The following is a 23,214-nucleotide window of genomic DNA, read 5'->3' on the forward strand; positions in this document are numbered from 1 at the left end:
CAACTGGCAGTGGAAAGGTAAACCTATTTGGGCCGCTGAACTATGGAAGAACATTGCTGCCCGAATAAAGAACATGGTCCTAAAGGTGCGTCACGTAGATGCCCACGTGCCCAAGAGTCGAGCGACAGAGGAGCAACAAAATAACCACCAGGTAGATCGAGCTGCCAGAATTCAGGTGGCTCAGATAGACCTGGACTGGCAGAATAAGGGAGAGTTATTCCTAGCTCGGTGGGCCCATGAGACCTCAGGCCATCAAGGCAGAGATGGAACACATAAGTGGGCTAGAGACCGAGGGGTGGACATAACTATGGACGCTATTGCGCAGATCATCCATGATTGTGACACCTGTGCCATGATCAAACAGGCCAAGAGGATGAGACCTCTCTGGGGGGAAGGGCGATGGGAAAAGTACAAATATGGGGAGGCATGGCAGATTGATTATATCACCCTGCCAAGGACTCATAATGGTAAGCATTAGGTACTCACCATGGTGGAGATAACCACCGGGTGGCTTGAGACATATGCGGTGCCCCATGCCACTGCCAGAAACACCATATTAGGCCTAGAGACACAAATCCTGTGGCGACATGGCACCCCAGAGAGGATCGAATCAGACAATGGGACTCATTTCAAAAATTCACTGGTGAGCACTTGGGCCAAAGAACATGGCATCGAGTGGATCTATCACATCCCCTATAACGCACCAGCCGCTGGTAAGATCGAGCGCCACAACGGTTTGCTGAAAACCACGCTGAAAGCGATGGGTGGTGGAACATTTAAGAACTGGGAGAAACATCTAGCAGAAGCCACCTGGCTGGTAAACATCCGAGGATCAGCCAACCGAGACGGCGCTATACAGTCCAACTCCCTGCGTACCGTGGAGGGAGACAAGGTTCCTGTGGTGCATGTAAAGAATATGCTGGGAAAAGCGGTTTGGGTCCTCCCAGCCTCTGGAAAGGGGAGGCCCCTCCGCGGAACTCTCTTTGCACAGGGACCTGGGTGCACCAGGTGGGTGATGCAGAAGGATGGGGATGTTCAGTGTGTGCCACAGGGAAATATGATGCTGGGGGAGTGCAGCCTGTGATTCCATGTGTGTATATATATATTTATATCTGTATGTACATACGTAATGCATGTTAACTACTGTTCTGTTTATATGTTGATAAAAGTTAGGCATGGTGTGGTGATGTGTAATAAGGGGTGGAATGTTATGGTTTTGCAATTTGGTTGGTGTTGTTATTCCACATCAGAACACCATGCCTAATAATGGGAGTAAAGGGGACAAGTTTTTTTTCTGTGGACTGCCTTAAATGGGCATATGGGGAGGGGCACCGGAAGAGAAGTGGGGAAGGGGACGGGGTGGCTGGCCCGGCTCACTGCAAGGAGACAATGTGGTCGGAGCTTCCTGCCTTCCACAGCTCCATCGGTGAGATTGCGGACTTGGTATTCTCTTTGTTGAAACTCTCTTGTTGTTGTTTAGCGTTATTAGGTTATTAAACTGCCGTTCGTTCTCAGATCACCTTTTTCTCCTTCATTTTTTGTTAGACTCAATCGCAATCTCCCTTCCCTTCCCCTCTCCCTAAACGCACGTGGCCGGGCCACGCCGCGCCGTGCCGTACAGTGTCGCTAGAGAAAAGGGGAGGGGACTTTTGTTCCTGCACCCCCGGATTTGTTCCCACTGTCCCGGACTGAGCTCTAGAGAGAACTCCGTGACACACCAAATTGGCTAGGAGTGTGGATCTGCCTGGAGGTAGCGAGGCCCTACAGAGGGATCTGGACAGGCTGGAGAGCTGGGCTGAAGCCAATGGGATGAGGTTCATCAAGACCAAATGCCGGGTCCTGCTCTTTGGCCACTACAACCCCAGGCAGTGCTATAGGCTTGGGCTGGAGTGGCTGGAAGACTGCGTAGAGGTAATGGACCTGGGGGTATTGATTGATGCTCAGCTGAACACGAGCCGACTGTGCCCAGGTGGCCAAGAAGGCCAACGGCATCCTGGCTTGCATCAGAAACAGTGTTGCCAGGAGGAGCAGAGAGGTGACTGTTCCCCTGTACTCAGCACTGGTGAGGCCCCACCTCGAGCGCTGTGTTCAGTTTTGGGCCCTTCACTGCCCCCCCCCAACAGGCCCCAGCCCGACCTGAGCCACGTGACAGGAAGTGCTTCCTGAAGGCGGCGGAGAGCACTTCTGGGCCATGGCCTATTCCTGCCAATTGCCCCTGTGAGTCACGATCCAGTTGCTGATAAGCTAGGGAAACACTTATCTCCCTGGCCAGCCTGTGTCCACTGACTCAGCCAACATGAGGCCAGTTTCCCTAACCTTAATGAAATCCCTTAATGAATATCCTTGGAAGGCTAAGGACACCCCGATAAAGAAATGTAAAATTAACTCTCTCTTGTTTGTTCCCTCATTTTTTTTTTAATTGTATTAACAAAGCCCCAAAAGGGCAAGTTGTTGTCTTGTTTTATTTTTCAGAAGATCCCCGTGGAACCTTTACTGAACACAGAATGACTGATAGCTGACTTTAACCATTTGTGTTTTGTGACAGAAAAGTTGAAGATGTGATCACGCTAGAATTCTGAATATACCTCTTGATTACATATTTTGGTTGCAATAGTATTACGTTTTGTTTGTTGTGGTTGTGGACTGTGATTGATATCAGTCCTTGAATCTGTTAAAACTTCACAATTTGGTTCATAGTTTCTTTCTCAGGTCATTCTGGATTTCTGGTACTTTCTGCACAGTGATAACCATTCCTTCTGATCCCTTCTTTTACCCCTTTTTTGTCAAAGTGATTATGATTTGCATGTAAATCCTCCATGGTGTTTCCAAATTCCTAACAAATTGGGAAATGAGCCAAGGGACCTATCTAATATCTGTTAGATGTGGTCACAAATGAAATCTATCAGAAAACCCTTTGCACTGATGTTTTTCAGTGTCACAGAAGTTCAGGAGTTCCATACAAAACATGGTTGTTGAAAAATGTATAAAGTGTTGATAAGAGATGTGTATGTTTACAATATGAGGCTCATACTCGAGCCGGGGAAGGAAAATTATTTCCTCCAGGTAACCCTCCCTCTTTTTCCTCTCTCCTAACTTCCTCTGCTCCTCTAACTTCTTCTGCTCTCTAACATCTTATGCTCCTCTAACATCCTCTGCTCCTCCAACTTCCTCTGGTCTCCTGAGTCCCCCTTCTCTCCTGAGTCCCCCTGCACTCCTGAGTCCCCTTGCTCTCCTAACTCCCTCCGCTCTTCTAACTCCTTCTGCATTTTCTCTAACTGAGTTGAAAATCCTTTTGTCTTTCGCCCTCTTACAGGGGCAACCAACATTGTATCTGGTGTCCCTGATGGTTGGTCCAATTGGACTACATGTGCCCCTGGTGGCTGGTCAAATTGGACTACATGCACCCCCAGTGGCTGGTCAAATTGGACTATATGTGCCCCTGGTAGTTGGTTAAATAAATTCAGCTCACCCCGGAGGGCACATAGCTGGTTTCAGAGAGTGTTCCGCTCGAACTGTATGGCATCGAGCTCAGTCTGGAGGCTGTCGTAGTTGGACTGGAGAGTGTTGTACCCTAGCTGGATAACGTTATGCTCGGATTGGAGGGCATTGTGCTCAGTCTGGAGAGTGTTGTGCTCAGACCGGAGGGCGTTATGCTCGGACTGAAGAGTGTTGTGCTCGGACTGCAGGGGTCGCAGTTGGTTTGGAAGGCATTGTGCTTGGGCTGGAGGGTGCCGCGCTCAGACTGGAGGGCGTCATACTTGGACTGGAGAGTGTTGTACCCGGACCGGAGGGCGTTATGCTCAGACCAGAGGGCATTGTGCTCAGTCTGGAGAGTGTTGTACTCGGTCTGGAGGTCATTGTGCTCGGACTGGATAGTGTTGTACTCGGACTGGAGAGTGTTGTGCTCGGACCAGAGGGTGTTGTGCTCGGACTGGAGGGCGTTATGCTCAAACTGAAGAGTGTTGTGCTCAGACTGGAGGGTGTCGCAATTGGGTTGGAAGGCATCGTGCTTGGGCTGGAGGGTGCTGCACTCAGACTGGAGGGCGTCGTACTTGGACTGGAGAGTGTTGTACCCGGACCGGAGGGTGTTGTGCTCTGACCGGAGGATGTTACACTCAGACTGAAGGGCACTGTGCTCTGACTGAAGGGCGTTGTGCTCGGACTGGAGATTGTCGAGTTTGGATTGCTTACTCTCATTCTCGGCCCTGAGACTCTCTCTCTCAACCTCAAAATCTTCCCTCTCAGGAATGGCATTGAATAAGGCCCGATAAGCATTAGCTAGGCCCCAAGTCATTTGTGCCTCCTTAGATCTGCCTGAGCCACAACATTCCTGTCTCAAATATGCGGTCAAACACTCAGGATTCTTTAAGTGTTCAGGAGTAAAGCTCCATGACACTAAAGATGTCTGTCTTCTAAAAGTCTCTCCAAAGTCTCTCCACACTCCCTGCCACTCAAGGCAGGGAGTGTGACTTTCAAGGTCAAGCTCGCAGGTGCAGAATCGCAAACCTAAGATATCTCCTTAACAGAAAAAAAAACTTGCAGCTCTGTTAAAAGCTAAAAGAGCAACAGAAGAAAACAGAAAAACAGCAACTCAGTTTGCCCGCATTCTCCACCAAAATCTGTCACGGTCTGAACGAAAATCCACCTGCGTCCGTGACAGGGGGCCGTGGGCCCCAGAGGGGCCCTAGGCCGAAAGGAAAAAAAGTTAATTAGGAAAAGAAAACAGCGGCAACGATCTAAGGAGGCACACTTATTTACTAAATACTATATCGAAATACAGGATAACACAATATAATACAATATAATTGAAAACTGAGCAAACGAATCAAGCAAAATAGGAAAGAGAATGAGTCCCGTATCCAAGAGGCCTACTGTAAATCTAGGCGAAACGGTGAAGGCTCCCACACACTCTCCTGAACGCCAGAACTCGAAAGACCTCAGTCTAGCCTGCGACCGAGTTAATACAGTGTCCAGGTCCCATGACCTATCGTGTTGTTCTCTGGGAGATGTATTCTTCTTCTGTAAGTTGCAGATTCAGTAAAATTATACATGCTTTATATGATGTTATGCTGTGGAATACTGATAGCAAAATTACAAAAATATTAAACCATGACAAGTACATTCATTGATATTGATAACATGAACGTGAGTATGAATACTAGTATGAACACTAACTCGGCTTTCCTAAAACGTGTGGCAATCTGGGAAGACAGCCTAGATAACGGATTGAACATCATGGAGTTTGTAAGGGAATAGGCGGAGGTTCTGAATGCCTTCTTTACGTCTGTCTTTAAAAGTCAGACCACTTATCCTCAGGGTACTCCTCTCTCTGACCTGGTATCTTCTGGGGAGCACACTAACCCCCCTGTGATTCTGGAAGAAATGGTCAAGACTTACTACTCCAACTGGACTGCCACAAGTCCATGGGGCCAGATGAGATCCACCCGAGAGTGCTGAGGGAACTGGCAGAGGTGATAGCCGAGCCGCTTTCCATCATCTGTCAGCGCTCCTTGTTGACTGGTGAGTTCCCAGAAGACTGGAGGCTCACCAATGTGTTTCCCATTTACAAGAAAGGCTGTAAGGAGGATCCAGGGAACTACAGGCCTGTTAGCCTGACCTCGTTTCCAGGGAAGGTTATGGAGCAGGTTGTCTTGAGGGAGATCACGTGGCATGTGCGGGATGACTCAGGGATCAGGCCTAGCCAGCATGGGTTTACGAAGGGCAAGTTCTGTTTGACCAATCTGATCTCCTTCTATGGTCTAGTGACCCCTCAGTAAGTTCACAGATGACACCAAATTGGCTGGGAGTGTGGATCTGCCTGGAGGTAGCGAGGCCCTACAGAGGGATCTGGACAGGCTGGAGAGCTGGGCTGAAGCCAATGGGATGAGGTTCATCAAGACCAAATGCCGGGTCCTGCTCTTTGGCCACTACAACCCCAGGCGGTGCTATAGGCTTGGGCTGGAGTGGCTGGAAGACTGCGTAGAGGTAATGGACCTGGGGGTATTGATTGATGCTCAGCTGAACACGAGCCGACTGTGCCCAGGTGGCCAAGAAGGCCAACGGCATCCTGGCTTGCATCAGAAACAGTGTTGCCAGGAGGAGCAGAGAGGTGACTGTTCCCCTGTACTCAGCACTGGTGAGGCCCCACCTCGAGCGCTGTGTTCAGTTTTGGGCCCTTCACTGCCCCCCCCCAACAGGCCCCAGCCCGACCTGAGCCACGTGACAGGAAGTGCTTCCTGAAGGCGGCGGAGAGCACTTCTGGGCCATGGTGGCATGGCGGCGCGGGGCCAGTGAGCGGGGCCGGGAGGAGCAGGCTCTGTGCTGCGAACGGGGTTGGGCCTCGGTGCGGGGGCACGGAGAGGCTGTCGGGGGAGGAGCTAAGGGTAATGGGATGAAACATCAGTATAGGAAGTTCCGCACAAATGTGCGGAAGAACTTCTTTACGGTGAGGGTGACGGAGCACTGGAACAGGCTGCCCAGGGAGGTGGTGGAGTCTCCTTCTCTGGAGATATTCAAGACCAGCCTGGATGCCTACCTGTGTGATGTGGTGTAGGGAACCTGCTTTGGCAGGAGGGTTGGACTCGGTGATCTCTAGAGGTCCCTTCCAACCCCTACAACTCTGTGATTCTGTGATCCCATCGTGGAGCCGCATTAGAAGCAGACGTTGATGTCTTGTGGCGGGAGCAATGGCAGTGGAAGCGCTGAAGCAGTGTTGGTTAAGCAAGGCTCACTCCTCTGTCTGCAACAGGTGGGCTTTCTGCGCGCTTTATTTCTGTGGCCGTAGAATTTCCCTCTTTCTTAAGATCTGATCTGCAAAGGATTTTTAACCGAAACAAATATGGAACTTTCCAAGTGGACGTAGTCATTTCTTGGTAAGCTAGCACTCCTACTTATCTTCACTAGTAGCACTTGACCTCGATTTTACCTTGTTGTGGATAATGACTGAGATTTCTGGGGAGGATATTAGATATTAGATGAATACAGCTCTGCATTTTTTTCTTCCTCCAAACAGCAAGGCACTGCTGTGCTCTCATTAATATCAACAGTGAGTAGATGCTGCCTCCTGTTGGAGCCTAAAATGCTTTCCATAGTTGAGTGGTTGGAAACATAGGGTTTTAACTTAAAATTGTTTGCGCAGAGTGAAGGTTGGGAATACAATTATAATACAGTTATGCAGTGCTCTATCCCCAAAACTTTCCAGCATTTTTCTTAACACTGCTTACGGTTCATTTCAAAACAAACTAACAAAGATGAACTTGGGTTAGCGTAGCCCGTTTTAAATGATCCTTCTGTGTCTTTTCCAGGCTGGTAGCAGAATGGAGACTTTCCTGAGGCACTGAGGAACAGACACAAGCTTCTTTTGAAGGCTTCAATGAAATTCTGCCCCAGCAGTATCTGCGGTCCTTTGATGCTAAGGAGCTGGAGGTAAAGGGTGCTTTGACTATTGCCAGATCCAGGCTGCTACACGTAATACTTGAATTTCAGTCAGAGTCTGAAGAGCAGAGTTCATTAAGGCTGGCGGTTCTGCTTTAAGGATGTGTGAGAGAAGCCTTATGTATCTGTTAATATTTGGTAACTGTGTTGTTCTTCACTTTCTTCTTTGCAACCAACTTAGACACATTTCTAACGTTAAGATTCTGCCAGCATAAATTTTTTGGCTAACAGTGTTTTTGTAATCCTTGACCATGTGATTTGCGTGTGTCTAAAGAGTGAGCAATTGGAAAGCAAGGGAGATAAGAACCAAATATCAGCAGATGATAAAATTACAGAGTGGAGCAGGTTTTAGCTGCTTTTGGTCTCTGCAAATCATACTCTACAGCAGAACATCGTATTTCTAGCACAGAATGGTACGGTTAGGCAAAGGCAAAGTATACATTGTTAGTTTGAATGTCTGAATACAAAGATTTTCATGACTGGTTTTTCTCTTTTGTGTCCTCTCCACATTTTCTGTGTGAGCGGATGTTATTATTTGCTGTGGAAGTTTGAGAGTTTAATATTAAAAACGAGTGTAGTGTGATTGCAGGTGCTTTGAAGTACAGTAGTATTTCAGTACAATAGTCTTGCTGTAGAAGCAAAGTAGTAGGTTGTAGTTTTCATGTCTCCATGTGGGTGCCCCAGCCCCAAGGGGGGATTCCCTTATGAAAGGAGGGGGAGGATGAAGGAGGCTGAGGGCCCTTTGCTCAGGGCCGGCTCCTCTGTGCCCTCTTGCTGGCTGCTGAGAGAGAGAAGGGCTGCCTGCTGGGCACAGGGAGCGCCTTGTAGCTCCCGTGCTGTGCCCTGCCCTCCAGCCCCCTCTTCATCCTATGTGGAATGACACTCCCAGCAGCACAGGTGCCATTTTGGAATTTTCCCCATGTCACAGCTCTCACCTTGGTTGCTGCTGCCCCACCCGGCTCACTCACCTCTGAGAGTTCTGGGCAGGTAGCAGCCATGTCCAGCACAAAGCGAGGGAGAGAGGATCGTAGTGAGGTTTTAAGTGGGAAGAAGGAGCTGGGGGCCCCAGAACCGAAGAGGAGGAGGGGGCCCGCCATTACCATCAAGTGGAAGAAGGGGAAAGGAGCCCGCTTCCATCGTGCCTGGACCAGCCCTGTGACCACCACCCATGAGGAGCCGATGGAGGTGGATCCCCCTCCAGAGGAACCGATGGAGGTGGATCCCCCTCCAGATTAGCCAATGGAGGTGGATCCACCCACGGCATAGCTGGCCTGGCACCACACCACCGTGCCAGGCCCCGCTTTGGCATGGTCACAGCTTCACCATCCCTGGTCCAGGCACTCGGCTCCTTTCCTGCTGCGCGGCCCCTGCCCCCAGCGTTTGCTGGGTGGCATTATTTAACATCATCTTCTCTTCCATCTTGTTGCTCTTCCTGTTCTGTGGGCCCCCTGTTCTTTCTTCTCCCTGTTGGAGTTAGGTGCTTGTTCTGTTCTTTGTTGTTGATGGTAGCGTTAGGTTAGTGTTAGTGTTCAGTTTAGTTTTAGCGTTAGGCATAGGTTCCTGTTTGTTCTTTAGAGTTAGGTATAGGTTCCTGTTGTTATTTTAGAGTTAGGTATATGTTCCTTTTGTTATTTTAGAGTTAGGCATAGGTTAGTGTTCGTACTGTAGAGTCAGGCATTGGCTGCTACACTGAAGTAAAAGTAACCGCTGCTCTTTGGGTAAGCACACAGCTGGTTGCTCACTCCAAGCAATGAGTGCGACTGCCCTGAGAGCGGAGGTTTGATGACATCTGCGATGAACTGAATTTCCCTCTTGGGACTTTTCCTTTGCAGAACATGGAGGAGCAGAGTGTGAGTGGCTGAGAAATGGAGCTGGGACTCAGGAGAGCAACACGTGGCTGTGTCCCAGAGCTCCCAAAGTGTGGCCACTGCAAGGTAGGCGTGCCTTACCATAAGCGTAGTTCAAGCACAGCTCCTGGCACTGTCTGCAACAGATCTTGTGCTTTCTTTCATCGCTGGTGATGTGCAGCACAGCCACGGCACGGCCCTCAGTACGTACCCGAGGAGCGTGAAAAGGTAGGTGGTGAATTTTCATCTTCCTAACGCTAGGATTAGGAATGGTGAGCATTCCTAAAAGAGTGGCCATGAAGGTGTGATCTGCCTCGGAGAGAAGTTGATTCTCGCCTCTTCAGCTTTTCTCTTCTTTTCTGTCCACCTGTCCTTTCCAGCTCCTCCTCCCCTCAGCTGCAAGTGGGGCAGTGCTTGAGTGTGAGGACTCTTCCTTGCAGGCGGTTACAGACAATGCAGATGTGAGTTTCGTGTCCTTCCTAGTTCTTGGGTCAGTAGCCCAAGGATATCTTCAGAACAGCTCTCTAAGTCAGCCTGTGCCGGCAGTGTGCATGAGAGAAATAGTGCCTCTTTTTTCCCTCTCGCAGCAAGTTGCCTCCATAAGAGCAGTAGAGCAGCAGGCTGTCTGCGCTATGGCTGCTGAACGGCATTTCTGGCCATCTGAGATCCCTGAGCCCACGCTAATGAAGGACATGCTGCGCCACAGACTCTTTTACGGAGCCGTTTTGCAGCTTCTCTGTGCTGGCCATCATGCTGCCAGTTTCCAAGTCCCCAAAGGCAGTAAGTGGTGCTCTCACGGGCTGAGAGAAAGGCACGGGCAACCGGCTGGGAGGGAACCATCTGTAGCTGTTGCCAGCAGCCTGGAGGTGCCAGCTCGTCTTATCCTGCAGCTGCTTCTGCGCCCTATGAGCTGCCAGGCAGAGGGTCAACCTGCCCATGCAGGGACCGCTTTGTAGGAAAGGGTTTTAGATTCTGGTTTGCATGTGTGAAAGACAGAACTGGTTTTCTTTTATTGTCTCAAAGCTTGCTTCGTGAGGCCTTTCTGATGATAAGACTCTGACTGGCGACTGCTAACTATCTAGGAGGGTGAATGGTGGGTGTTGTTGTGCCGTAGTGTTTCTGCTTACGACCGCAAAGATAAGCAGAAATGGGAAGAGCAGTCTTTCTCAGGGGTGCTGCTCGAAGGAGCGGACCACTGCGGAAGGCGATAACGCTTGTGTCCAGCAACAGAGACCCCCTCTTCCTTCCTTGCTGGCTCATCTGTGGCCAGGAATGTCACAAAAGCTGGTTGTAAATCATCTTTTGAGAAGTGTTTGCCTGTTTGTTCGGAAGTTCGGTACTTCCCCAAGAAAATGCTGAGCTGTAAGAAAAAGGAGAAATTCCCACCGAAATGGGGGATAAAAGGCCCTCGCTAAACTGGGGACTTTGGAGACAAACTCCCAAAGACACCTTTGACGGAGAATTCCCTGAGGGGAAAACTTTGTCGGAAGAACCCCCGGGACCGGCTTGCTGCGAAGCTCCCTGGCTGTCTCCCATCCCCCGCGGTGATCAGACGAGTTCCTGAGATCAACGAACCTATTGTGTACCTCGCTGGACCCACGGTGGTGACTATATCTCTTTTGCTATCTGCAAAGACTCCTTGCTTATATTTCCTACTTTCCCTATCGCCTACCTTCCCTTCCCCATCTCCCTAAAAAAAAAACACCTAGGTCTTTAATAAACTGGTTGGACCAACATTTGAACCGTTGCTTCTTAATCTCACGCCGGGTATATACACAAAAGAACCTTGCCTCCCTCCTGTAAATTGGAGCGAGACATTTTTTATTGGCGTAGTTGGCAGGATGCCCGCCGTGAGAGTGTTGTCCTTCCAAAAACTCCAAAATTTTTCTGTATGTACCTCCTGGAGTTGCAAGGAGCGACAATTTTGGTAACTTAGATGTGAGCACCTCTCCAGGAAGACCGCTCCATATTCTGAAACTTTACTGCTTATGTGTTTACCTCTCGGGGACGTATGAATTAATTTTGACTATTTGCTCTTGTTTTATACGTGTGTGCCTCCTCGGGAAGACTATTTCGCATTTTTGTGGTTTAAGTAACTTGTAACGTATTTTGGAATTTGAAAATTTTGTGTGTGCGCCTCTTGGGGAGGTGAGGAAGTAATTTTTTGACGTTTGTGCTTCTCCAAGAAGTTTATTCCTTTCTGAGAAACCTAGAAGTGTTTTGTAACTTGTGTGGCTTTAAGCTTGAAGTTTTTCTGGCCTGACAGGGTAGCCAGGAGCGATTTAGATGTTTACACTTTCTTTGTAAGTGTTGATTGGGCTTCTTGGTCTGTTGTGAAAAGGAGGAATGATTGTAGCATTTGCATTTGTTTGATAGGTGCGTGTCTCCCTTGGGAGGGGTAAGGAGTTAAGCGTACCTTCTCTTCCCTTAGTGTGTATCTTTTAGGGTATTGAGAAATGAGTGAAATTGTTGCCACTATGAAAAGTGAAAATGTGCTATTTGACCTTTTAGAAAAGCATGGTGCTCGGCCCTCTTTATCAGGGGTGGATTGGGCACGACAAAACTGGTATAACTTGCAGAGTGTTTCCGACCGCATTCGTGTTTTACAATATGAGGCTCATACTCGAGCCGGGAAAGGAAAATCGTTTATTTGTGCGGTACTCGGTGCTGCTTTAAAAGCTGCCGTGGAGTTCCGAGATGAAAAGCATTCGGCAGAAACCCAAACCATACAAGCATTACAGGAATCAGTTAAAGTAATGCAAGAATTGGTAAAAACTCTGCAGAATCAAATAGTGAACCTTGAAGAACAATTACAAAGAGAGCAACATAATACAGTTTTGTTGCAAATGGCTTTTAAGGAACTATTAACATATAAGAATACTAGCAATACTGCTGTCCATAATTTGCCTCAAGAAAAAACTTTTCCTCAGAAGGAACTACAAGGAATAAAGGAAGGGCTTAACAAGTTAGAGGACTCACCAACCCACTTGCGCCCGTTGATAAAAACCGAATATACCTTTGATAACAGTGAGGATTTGGACCCTCAAATGAATGTTAAAGAAATTCCTTCTCTGCCACTGAATTAGCAAAGCTGAGAAAAGAGTTCAGCCGCTCTCCAAAGGAATCAGAGACAGAGTATGTATGGAGAGTCAGCTTAACTGGTGGAGACCAAATACTGTTAACTGAAAAGGAAGCTGAAGGTTATTGGGGGCCTGGAGTATTTTTAACTACTGGTAACAACCGTGCTCCTTGGTCCCTAACACAGAGGGCTGCCTATTGGGCAGGTGGTCTTAACCCTTTAGAAAGGGGAGACCCTCTTGCTATTAATGGGACAGCTGATCAATTGGTTGAAAGTGTTCAAAAAGCTGCTTGTCTGCAAATGATGTATGATAGAAAGCTGCAGCCACATCATGAATCACCTATGATGATGCCTGTTGATCCTGAACGGATGACTCCTTTAATCAGGGGGCTTCCAGAATCACTGAAACCTATAGGCATACAGCTAGAAGGAAAGATACAAGCTGTGCCTCAGGGAGAAAGAACCCAAGCAGCATTAGAAGGAACTGGCACCTCAGGCCATTTGCAGTCGGGATATAAAGTATGGACATGGGGGGAGGTTGCCCAAGAGTTGATTAATTATGAAAGGAAATATGGGCCTGTGGCTTCTTCCAGTATATCTGAGCCAGAGGAAGTAAGGCTTGCAGCAACCATCCTTGCTCCCAGGCCACCTAGCCCAAAACTCTGTGGAACTGGAAGGGTCTCATTGCCAGTAAGAACAGGTAGGCGAAATATTGATCATAAACGTAATCGTCTCTGGACACTGGGCTGGCAAAAGGGTGTTCCACGAGATTTGATGAATGGATTACCCACAATCAGGTTAGAGAAATTAATTAACTGGTGGCCAGAACAAAAGCTCAAGGAAAGCTGATGCTTTCACCCCCTCCCCCAGATGAGAGGGAGGTGGGGGGGGGGAAGGCAGTGAAGGGTGGATGTTTATTAGAAAGCTCACAACAAAAGGAGATCCTCGATTTAACACCTTCTGTCCCAAGGCCTCCCCACTCCTGCCAATTGCCCCTGTGAGTCACGATCCAGTTGCTGATAAGCTAGGGAAACACTTATCTCTCTGGCCAGCTTGTGTGGACTGACTCAGCTAATGAGGCGTTTCCCTAACCTTAATGAAATCCCTTAACAAATATCCTTAGAAGGCTAAGGACACCCCGAAAAAAGAATGTAAAATATACTCCTCGATGGATTGTTCTCTCATTTTTTTTTAATTGTATTAACAAAGCCCCAAAAGGGCAAGTTGTTGTTTTGTTTTATTTTACAGAAGATCCCCGTGGGACCTTCACTGAACAGAATGACTGATAACTGACTTTAACCATTTGTGTTTTGTGACAGAAAAGTTGAAGATGTGATTGTGCTAGAATTCTGAATTTACCTCTCTTATTACATATTTTGGTTGCAATAGTATTATGCTTTTGTTTGTTGTTGTGGGTTGTGATTGATATCAGTCCTTGGATCTCTTAAAACTTCACAGTTTGGTTCAGAGTTTTTCCAGGTCATTCTGGATTTCTGGTACTTTCTGCACAGTGATAACCATTCCTTCTGATCCCTTCTTTTACCCCTTTTTTTTGTCAAACTGATTATGATTTGCATGTAACTCCTCCATAGTGTTTCCAAATTCCTAACAAATTGGGAAATGAGCCAAGGAACCCATCTAATATCTGTTAGATGTGGTCACAAATGAAATCTATCATAAAAACTTTGCACTGATGTTTTGCAGTGTCACATAAGTCCAGGAGTTCCATACAAAACATGGTTGTTGGAAAATGTCTAAGTTTTGATAAGAGATGTGTATATTTCTGGGATTATCCCTATTATGGTTTATAGTGTGGGGTATCCTACACACACACCGTCCTGTGAAAAGTTCGATAGACTATAACAGTATTTTAACTTGCCAAACTAGTATTTATATCTCTCAGCAATTGAACTGCTTTGGAAATGCTCAAGTGCACAGCAGCTGACACAAATACCCCTATTTATTTGTTTTACTTGTTTGTTTGATACTATTAGTTATTGTCACTGTCTTTGTGATTGTTAAATGTTTATGGTATATATAAGTATGGATTGCTAAAGGAAAGTTATATGGTATTAAGGTTGTTAATTTCTATTTTAAAGAGATCTAATATAGTGGTTTGTTATGAGTGAATATATATTGATGGAAAATAATTATGACCTTACAAGTAACTTTATGTTTAATGTGTTATCAATCAAGGTTTTGATTGAATGATGATGATTATGTTAACATTTAATTCCCCCATATCACCCATCCCTCTTTTCCCTTATGCTTACTTTTTTTTTTTTCCTTTCCTCACCACCGTGAATGGTCATTTGCGCATCAATTTCAAGCAACCTTTGAGCCACGGGGTGGTGTGAAAGACAGAACTGGTTTTCTTTTATTGTCTCAAAGCTTGCTTCGTGAGGCCTTTCTGATGATAAGACTCTGACTGGCGACTGCTAACTATCTAGGAGGGTGAATGGTGGGTGTTGTTGTGCCGTAGTGTTTCTGCTTACAACCGCAAAGATAAGCAGAAATGGGAAGAGCAGTCTTTCTCAGGGGTGCTGCTCGAAGGAGCGGACCACTGCGGAAGGCGATAACGCTTGTGTCCAGCAACAGAGACCCCCTCTTCCTTCCTTGCTGGCTCATCTGTGGCCAGGAATGTCACAAAAGCTGGTTGTAAATCATCTTTTGAGAAGTGTTTGCCTGTTTGTTCGGAAGTTCGGTACTTCCCCAAGAAAATGCTGAGCTGTAAGAAAAAGGAGAAATTCCCACCGAAATGGGGGATAAAAGGCCCTCGCTAAACTGGGGACTTTGGAGACAAACTCCCAAAGACACCTTTGACGGAGAATTCCCTGAGGGGAAAACTTTGTCGGAAGAACCCCCGGGACCGGCTTGCTGCGAAGCTCCCTGGCTGTCTCCCATCCCCCGCGGTGATCAGACGAGTTCCTGAGATCAACGGACCTATTGTGTACCTCGCTGGACCCACGGTGGTGACTATATCTCTTTTGCTATCTGCAAAGACTCCTTGCTTATATTTCCTACTTTCCCTATCGCCTACCTTCCCTTCCCCATCTCCCTAAAAAAAAAACACCTAGGTCTTTAATAAACTGGTTGGACCAACATTTGAACCGTTGCTTCTTAATCTCACGCCGGGTATATACACAAAAGAACCTTGCCTCCCTCCTGTAAATTGGAGCGAGACAGCATGGGATTTGGGGAATGAGACAGATGTGGAGTTTCTTGTGTGCCCGACTGTCAGGAAGGCGGTTCCCAGTTCTGGCAGCCCAACATGCCCAGGAAGATGACTTGAGCTCCCAAAGCAAGCCATCAGCCAGTTGTTAGCTGAGAAGGTTTCCTGAGTGTTTCCTAATTGATTCTTGTAGGACTCAGAGAGTTTGGGGACTGAGACTTGGGAGAGAGTGAAGAAAGCCGAGGCAAGCGCTGCTCAGCTGAGGAAGAAAGCCGAGAAGGAAAGCAGAAAGCAACGATGAGGGCTTGAGCAAGAATCCACGAGGGACAGCAGAACAACCTGCAACGCTTCCTCGGAGGTGGCACCAAAGGCAACAGTCAGTATGGTCAAGATTTCAGGTACGGCCGTGCTTTCCCTTTCGTGGACAATGGAGAGGAAAGAAGGAAGCTGGAAGGGAAGGGCTTGTGCTGCATTAGAAGCAAAGAGGGCTTCACCCGTGCAGGACTTGATGTATGTCAAGAGCTGGAGACGCTGCGTTCCTTCAGGGTGCTTCAGCTCGATGCCTCTTTCAACGTATTGATTACTAGCTGACCTTATAGCATGTCTTTAGTCATTGTTAGTATCCTACCTACTTAATTTTGTGTTGAAATGTATTTTAGTTGCATTTTGCATCTCTTCGTTTCAAATAAAAGCGAACCAAACTTTCTAAAACTGGTGCTGCCTCTTTCAGTAGCTGCTCAAAACGTGCCTGGCTTGGGCTGGCCATTGCAGGGTGATGAAGCGGTCGGCTTCAGGTCCCTCCCTGGAAATGCAGTTGCTTTTCCCCGTTTCCCTGTTGGTGTTCCGTACCTGTGGCCTTTCAGCCCACCTGGAACTGCTAGCGACAGACTGTGAGCATCCCCTTGCTCTGAGAGGGCTGAGAAGAAACCAAGGGAGAGGAAGCAGCGCGGGAGGAAGAAGGGTGTCCTTACGCTCAGCTCCTTGAGCTTGTCTGTCTTCCCGGCTGGCTCTTTCAGCCTTCTGATGCACCGTGTGTTGCTGTTTGCCCTGGGAAGCCCAGCTGCAGTATGGAGGAGGAGAGGGCAGCGGGAGGGCTGCAGGTGAACGCACCTCAGGCCCAGAGCTGAGCCGTGAGCCGGGAGGGCCCTGAGCCGTGCTGCGCTGCTTCAGCTCCAATGGCTTCAAGCGCATGATGGGCAGCACCGCGTGTTTAGTGCCAGGGTGCTGCGAGAGCACGTTGCTGAGCCAGATCCCAACGTGGAGATGAACAGGGAAGCAGAAAACAGATGCTCTGCTGGAATTCAGAATAAAGGGGGGATAAGAGGGGGATAGGTAAAGGTAGTTTACAGAAATGATTTAGTTAGAATAACAAGGAATGGAGACAGTGGGTCTGGGAGAGCAGGAAGGAAGGGATTAGAGGTTGTAAATATCAGAAGAGGAGTTGCATCTCCCTGACAAGATGGGCGATAACAAGAGGGGGTCTGCATGATAAAGAATGTGTATTAGAATTAAGGGATGCATGTTAGAATTACGGGAAATCATTGACTATGCATGAGGTGTACCTATATCTGTATCACGGTTTTACAAGTTGGTGTGCAAGTTTGGAGGAGCTATCCCCCTTGCACCCAGCGCTGGAATAAAACATACCTGCTTTATAACCCATCTCTGGATTATAGAGTTTGATTCCGCAAGTCAGAGAGGCTGGATGCCAGGAGTGTCTGGTGGCCATTTTCAATTGGCACCTTGGCGTCTTCCTCCTTCCACCAGCCTGCACAGTGGACTCGGTAAAATGAGCCACAAGGCACTGCCTCCTGCTGCCTGCATGGCAGCAAGCAGCACTGCTGGAGGTGAAAGAGAGGATTGTTGAGCTGTGTGCAGCAAAGGACCTGGATGTGAAGGAGGGAAACCAAAGATTAATGAGTGGTCATTGCATCTCAGGTGTGGGTCTGGGCTCAGCCTGTGCAGCAGCACTTCAGGGCTGGGGCCAAGCCCGGTGCCCGGGGCTGTGCTGCCTGCAGGGGGCTGAGGGGCTGTGGAGCTGGGGCAGCCGCTGTGGGTGCAGCACATGGGCATGGGGGAGGGCCGGCATCAGGGAGGGTGTTGGGCCTGAGCCCAAATCGTGTTGGTCACAGCACAGGGGCTGCAGGGGATGCCAGGAGCGCAGAGCAGGGAGGGCTGGGCTGTGTGCAGGACACGGCATGAAATCTTCCCTTGGCAGCTGCTGAGCTTTTCCCCCAAGGCTTCAGACTCAGATGATGAGGTTCTGCAGTAAAGCCAGCCAGGCCATCCTGATCCTGCAGGGTTAGGAAAGGGCACAGCAGAGCAGTCAGTGAAGAGCACAAGGCAGTGAAGCGCAGCACGAGCCATTGATTGCCTGCACAGATGATCTTCTGCAGCCACCTCCATTGAGATCTGCATCCTGAGTGTGGATGGAAAGTGAAGGGAAAGGAGGAGCAAGGGATGGAGGGGCAGGAAGCGCTTCGTGCTGGCTGGAGCAGTTCCGGGCCATGGCGGCGTGGCAGCGCCAGGAAGGTGATCGGAGCTGGGAGGAGTGGGCTGTGCATTGCCAACGGGGTCGGGCCGCGGTGCGGGGCATGGAGGGATGTCGGGGGAGGAGCTGGCGGTGCTGCGGCACGCAGAGGCAATGCGTGCGGTGCCAGCGAGTGCGTGGAGCTGAATGAAGGTGTGTAACATGTCCTTGCTCTGGCTGTCAGTGAGCGGGATGAGTTGGGGCTTCAGTTCTGTGCTGGTGTTTGTTGCTGGGACCGGATGCCTGAGCAGAATGGGGGCAGCGAGAGGGTGGTTGGACAAGTGGCAGCATCAGGAGCATGGTCCGGTTCTGCTGTGCTGATGGTGCTGTACGGCTGTGGGTCCCCACTGAGGGTCGGTGAGGCAGCGTGGCCCCGTGTGTGTTTCAGCACAGTGTGCGGACGTGGGATGTAATCAGAGTGACTGGAATGCGAACTGAGTCGGAGGTATTACAAGGAGAGGCTCTGGATTTGAACATGGAGAGCAGAGCTGGTGTGTCCCAGCAGGCTGGCGTAGTCAGGTACCCTTTGGAGCCTGCTGTTGTTGGCGCTGAGCTCAGGAGCCCCATCAACGTGGTGCTGCATGCTGCGTATAGCAGCGCCAAGAGATTCCCTTGTCAAAGAAGGGGGAGGATGAAGGTGGCCGAGGGCCCTTTGCTCAGGGCCGGCTCCTCTGTGCCCTCTTGCTGGCCGGAGAGAAGGGCTGCTCGCTGGGCACAGGCAGTTCCTTCTGGCTCCCGTGCCGTGCCCTGTCCTCCAGCCCCCTCCTCATGCCCTGTGGAATGCCAGTGCCAGCAGTGCCAGCAGTGCGGCTGCCATGTTAGAACCCTGGCCATGTCACCTTGGTCACCTTGGTCACCGCTGCCCCACGCAACGCACTCGCCTCTTAGAGCTCCGGCCGTTGACAGCCATGTTGGGAACCAAGAGAGCGAGGCTGGAGGATTCCCAGGATTTAGGTGGGAAGATGGAGCCGGGGACCGCAGGGTCGAAGAGGAGGAGGAGGGGGCCCGCCATGACCATCAGGCAGCAGACAGGCAAGAGAGCCCGTTCCCATCGCGCCTGGACCAGCCGTGTGACCCCCTCCGTGGAGCCCATGGAGGTGGATCAACCTCCTGATGAACCCATGGAGGTGGATCCACCTCATGATGAGCCCATGGAGGTGGATCCGCCCACGACACAGCTGGCCTGGCACCACACCACCGTGCCAGGCCCCACATCCTTACCATCTCAGCTCCGCCATTGCTGGTCCAGGCGCTGGGCTCCATACCGTCTGCGTGGCCCTCGCCCCCAGCATTAGCCGTGTGGCTTCATTTAACATCATCTCCTCCTTTGAGACCTCTGAGGGCCCCTGGATCCATCTTAACCCTATTTCTATTGTTCTACACATTGTACTACAATTTTAGTGTTAAGTTTAGTTGCACTGTTAGGAGTAGGTTATTGTTAGTGTTTTTTAATTAGGAGTAGGTTATTGTTCATGTTTTAGTGTTAGCAGATGATTGTTCCTGTTTTAGAGTTAGGTATAGGTTATTGTTCATGTTTTATTGTTAGGTCTAGGTTTCTGTTCCTGCTTTAGAGTTAGGCGTAGGTTACTGTTCCTACTTAGAGTTAGGTGGGGTCCTACCAGCAACTGGCAGCAAACAGTGCTCACTCGGTAAGCACACGTCTGCTTTCTCACCCAATGACATGAGTACTGCTCCATGAGTGGGGAGGTCTGTGACATCTCTGAGGGATGGGATTTGCATCTTGTGACTTTTCTGTTGCAGATTGTCGAGCTACAGAGCGTGAGTGGCTGTGAAATGCAATTGGGCTTCATGGAAACAGTCCGGAGCTGTGTCTGGAGCTTCCTGCGTGGCCATTGTAAGGTAGGTGTGCCTTACTGTAAACGTGCTCTGAAGCAGTGTTGGTTAAGCACAGCTCACTCCTCTGTCTTCAACAGATCAGCTTTCTTCACGCTTTATTTCTGTGGCTGGCGTTGTAGAGCACAGCAGCAGCAAGACAGCAAACACGTCCACAACCAGGTACGTGAACATGGGAAACTTTAATTCTGTGAATAATACTGGTATTAATATTAATAAGGCAGTGGTCACGCATGTGTAATGGAGCTCAGGGATAGGTTTATTCTTGTCTGTTAAGCTCTTCCCTTCTTTGACATCCACCCGTCCTCTCTTGCTTATCTTCCCCCCACCTGCAAGTGCAGCAGTACTGAAGGCTGAGGGGTCTTTTCCTAGGCAGGTGGACAAAGGCAACTGAAATGCAACTTTGATGTCCCTCTTTGTTCGCGAGTCAGTAGGCCCTGGATATCATCCCAGCAACTCTCTAAGTCAGCCTGGAAATGTTTGCTAGCAGGAAGTAACCCCATTGCAGTGCCTGACACTAACGATGCCATTTTTCCCCCCCTCACAGCAGGCAGCCTCTGTGAGAGCAGTGGAGCAGCAGCTGTCTGCTCTATGGCTGCTGAACTGCATTTCTCATCACCTGAGATCCCTGAGCCCACCCTAATGGAGAACGTGCTGCGCTATGGACTCTTGTTTGGAGCCCTTTTCCAGCTCCTGTGTGTGCTGGCCATCATCCTGCCAGTTTCCAAGTCCCCAAAGGCAGTAAGTAGCGCTGTGTGAGATTAATAGGAATGCTCAGGCAGTCAGCTGGGAGGGAACTGTCTGTAGCTGTTGCCTATGGCAGTGTGCCCCGGCACTGCTGAGAGTGCCGCACTTGGTTCTGTCCTTCCTTCTGCACGCCAGCAGCCTTGAGGTGCCAGCTCATCCTATCCTGCAGCTGCTGCTGAGCCCTGTGAGCTGCCAGGCAGAGGGTCCACCCTCCCAGCATGGACCGCCTTGCAAGAGAGGACTTTAGGCTCTGGTTTGCATGGGTTTTTTGGGAACTAGACAAAGGTGGAGTTTCTAATGTGCCCTGAGGTCAGGAAGGCAATTTCCAGTGCTGGCCCCCAAAGCTGCTCGGTCAGGTGACTTGAGCTCTCAAAGCAGCTGTCAGCCAGTTGTTAGAAAGCTCCCTAACTGTTTCCCAATTGCTTCTTGTAGGACTTAGGGGGTTTTGAGTCTCAGACTTGAGAGACGGTGAAGAAACCCAAGGCAAGTGCTGCTCAGCTGAGCAAGAAAGCCAAGAAAGAAAGCAAAAAGAAGCGATAAGGGCTTGAGCAGGAAGGCACAAAGGACAGCAGAATCGCCTGGAATGCTTCCTCTGAGGTGCACCAAAGGACACACACTGCGTGGTCTTGTTTTCAGGCATGGCCGTGCTTTCCCTTTTGTGGACTGCGAAGAGGAACTAAGGAAACTTTAGTCATTACCAGTATCCCAATTATTTGATTTCATATTGAAATGTATTTTGGATGCATTTAGCATCTCTTTGTTGCAAATTAAAGCAAAACAAACATATGAATAGTGGTGCTGCCTCTTTCATTAGCAGCTCAAAACGCGCCTGGCTAGGGCTGGCAATCACAGAGCCATGAAGTGGTCGGCTTCACGTCCCTCCCTGGAAATGGAGCTGCTTGTCCCACGTTTCCGTGTTGGTGTTCCCAACTGGTGGCCTTTCAGCCCATCTGGAACTGCTGGCGATGGACTGTGAGCATCCCCTGTTCTCCAAGGGCCGAGAGAAACAAAAGTGGCATGGGAGGAAGAAAGGTGTCCCTGCGCCTTGAGCTTGTCTCTCTTCTGTACTTCTGTAGATACTGTATATCTAGTGCTTGTTCTTTGAGAATGATGACCTCTTTGTTAGGTGTGGGGTTTCTGGCCCTCATTTGTCCTATTAATGTGATAGAACTGACAAGCTTGTTTGTGTTTAGGTTGTTTATATGCTCTATTTCTTATTTTCTCCGTATATGCACTGTCCCCATGATTTCCTGTGCATGTGATTAATTCACATGACAATAAACAAAAGAGACACTCTCCATTTCTTAGGAATGATGCTTAGGTTCAGGTACAGATGAGCTTCTTTGTTTTAGAGGCTTCAGGCTTTGGAGACTACCTTGGTTCGAACAGCAGAAGGCATCAGTGTTCACTTCTCAGCAGCACCAATCTACAAACCTGAGTAATAGCTGCTTGTTGCTCTGTTTCTGCAGAGCCTCGCTGCTCCCCGTGCACTGATTACAGCCTTTGGAAAGGCAGCCAACTCACTTTCCTTGGGAAACCACACAGATGTGAACTATAATAGCCCAGTGACTTTAGAGATGATTGAACAGGACTCTTTGATTAAAGGATACTGTCAGATGCATGTCTGCCCCTCTATTATCTGGTGCTCTGTGTTGGGAGCTTGAAGCTAGCAGATCTTGCTCTGGCATTTTCTGTGTGTCCTTTTCCAGTTGGCAAGCTCTGACTGCTAGAACCCAAGATGCTAAAGCAATATTTAGACTCAAATGCATTTAATGAAAATAGGCAATCTGTGTGTGTGCGCTTTCTCCAATGAGACTGGTGCTGTTCCCTCGTGTCTTTACCAGATAACTAGACTTTATTTCCCATGGCTGAAATATGATCTGTCATCTGCCTGAAGGAAACAAACTTTATAGCTTAGGATTCCTTGTTAGTCCAGGTGAAAAGAGCTTTGCCTTCGGTGCCCTGCCTGGATTTTGGTCTTGGTGTAAAGGCTCTGAACGTAACATTCTGACTGCTGTTTTGAGGCTTACCTTTTGTCTCACACATGATAAGGAAGAAAATTTGGCAGAAATACTTTTTCAATGGTTTAATACATGCTGGTGATTCTGTGATATCTTCTCCTTTTTCTGGTGTGAATAATTGTTGTTTAGTGTTGGTTTTTGTCCTGCTGTTAAAATGGGGGTGTTTCTTTTCTACAAAGCCTGATTTGTGTGCCCCGGTGGCGCAAGTGGTAGGAATGCCGCGTTGCAACACCGGAGGCCCTGGGTTCGAATCCCCCCTGTGGCGCAAGTGGTAGAAGTGCCGCTCTGCTACACAGGAGGCTCGAATTCCGGGGGGTTGGACTCAATGATCTCTAAGGTCCCTTCCAACCCGCACGAGACTATGATACTATGATGATACTATGATTTAGGCACTTAAGCTTATAACAACCTCTGTGGTAACAGGCTGTGTGTGGATTCACACTCATCCAGAAACACATGCAGAGGAAGCAGGGATGGTGCTGTTCAAGTCTTACTAAATGTAGGCTCAGCCTGATATAGATGCATTCCAG

At 48.9% G+C, this 23,214-nt stretch overlaps 2 pseudogenes across 1 annotated transcript; both read left to right on the plus strand.

The window, feature by feature from the left end:
• Positions 1-10,272: 10,272 nt before the first annotated feature.
• Positions 10,273-15,464, plus strand: LOC146754600 (uncharacterized; annotated as a pseudogene). Its single transcript, XR_014939060.1, has one exon. The product of XR_014939060.1 is annotated as an uncharacterized LOC146754600 (transcript).
• A 5,043-nt stretch (positions 15,465-20,507) lies between these two features.
• On the plus strand, positions 20,508-21,203 carry LOC146754601 (protein MANBAL-like; annotated as a pseudogene).
• Positions 21,204-23,214: the final 2,011 nt, after the last annotated feature.

The sequence above is a fragment of the Coturnix japonica genome, chromosome W (assembly GCF_054131305.1).
Source record: "Coturnix japonica strain WE chromosome W, WE-NBRP24, whole genome shotgun sequence".
NCBI classification, from domain to species: Eukaryota; Metazoa; Chordata; class Aves; order Galliformes; family Phasianidae; genus Coturnix; species Coturnix japonica.